This window comes from Lycium ferocissimum, chromosome 6 (assembly GCF_029784015.1).
Source record: "Lycium ferocissimum isolate CSIRO_LF1 chromosome 6, AGI_CSIRO_Lferr_CH_V1, whole genome shotgun sequence".
Classification (NCBI taxonomy): Eukaryota; Viridiplantae; Streptophyta; class Magnoliopsida; order Solanales; family Solanaceae; genus Lycium; species Lycium ferocissimum.
Window position 1 is genome coordinate 2,704,627 of NC_081347.1, and position 1,534 is coordinate 2,706,160.

At 37.4% G+C, this 1,534-nt stretch overlaps 1 pseudogene; it reads left to right on the forward strand.

The window, feature by feature from the left end:
• Positions 1 to 427: 427 nt before the first annotated feature.
• On the forward strand, positions 428 to 1,147 carry LOC132060486 (plasmodesmata-located protein 7-like; annotated as a pseudogene).
• Positions 1,148 to 1,534: the final 387 nt, after the last annotated feature.

Genomic DNA, 1,534 nt, shown 5'->3' on the forward strand with positions numbered 1-1,534 from the left:
TTAGCTCAAATTTTAATGGTAAGCACTGAAAGGTACAACTTTTACATGATCAAGCAAAGTTGCTCCCTTTATACATTTTCTTGAAATATTTAATAGAAAGGTTACCAATTAAAAAGAATGGATTTTTCTGGCCCATAACTTTATGCTATTTCCAAAGGCCATGATACAAAAAGAAAGAAGACAACCTTTTTCCTTAAATACTCATTGAAGCAACCATATCTCAACCTCTCTCACACTCATAACTGATAGCTCTAAAAATTGCTCAAGAAAATGGCTAAAATTCTCCATTTTCATGTACATTTTCTCTTCTTTCTTCTTTGGCTGAAGTGGTGAAAACACCCCTAAACTTGGCACGAATTATTAATTTAGTCCCCAAACTATTGCCACACTTAAAACACCCCACAGAATCCGAATTTAAATTCACCCCATGTTGCCACATGGCATAGCAAGAAAATGCCAAGTGGACAGCGCGTGGATTCACGTTGCTGAGGTATCCTAACACGATGGTAAATTTAAATTGAGTTGACCAATATTAAGGGTGTTTTTAAGAGGGTCAATAGTTCAGGGACTAAAGTACCAAAACGTGTCAAGTTTAGGGGGCTTTTCACCACTTCAGCCTTCTTCTTTTCTTTAATTTTCTCTGATTCATCTATTGATGGTTTTATTTATGGTGGTTGCTCACAGATAAAATATTCACTCGACTCGCCTTACGAGTCGAGCCTCAACTCTCTACTCACTACACTAGTCAACTCGACAACTTACTCATCGTACAACAAGTATAGCATTGTGGGGTCCGCCAAACAAGACATGATCAACGGTCTATATCAATGCCAAGGCGATTTGTCCATGCCGAATTGCGCCATGTGTCTAGCACACTCGGTGAGCCAACTCACCGAGTTGTGCCCACAAACTTGTGGTGGAGCTCTACAATTACAAGGGTATTTTGTAGAGTATGATAATAGTTCCTTTCTGGGATTAGATGAAATGGGCCGTACGGATGCTGTTTTGGGGGGGATTAATGGGTGGTAATGGGCTTTATAGGGTTGGTAGGACAAAAGATATACAAGGTATGGCCCAATGTGTGGGTGATTTGAGTATGGCCCAATGTCAAGATTGCTTATATGAGGCGATACTACAACAAATTTGATTACCAGTGACGAATTATTTTGTCATCTAAACATCATATTTCGTCACCAAAAACTTTTTGTAACGAAAAAAATTTCGTCAATCATTCGTCTCTAAACGTGGTTAGCTAAATGTATACAAAGAAAATTTATTGTCTCGTCGCTAAATAAGATTGTATTGGCTACGATTTTTTTCTGTCCCCAAATGCATAGTATTTAGGACGAACTCATTCGTCAAAAAAGTTTAAAATTTTTGTAGTTGATAGTGTGTTTTCGTCACTAAAAAGGTTATTCTTGCCAACGAAATCACCTTGTCACTAACTTTTTAGTTTAATTAGTGACGACATCAATTATCTCTGAAGTTATATCTATTTCGTAGTTGAATAAGTGTAATCTCGTCACTAAAGACA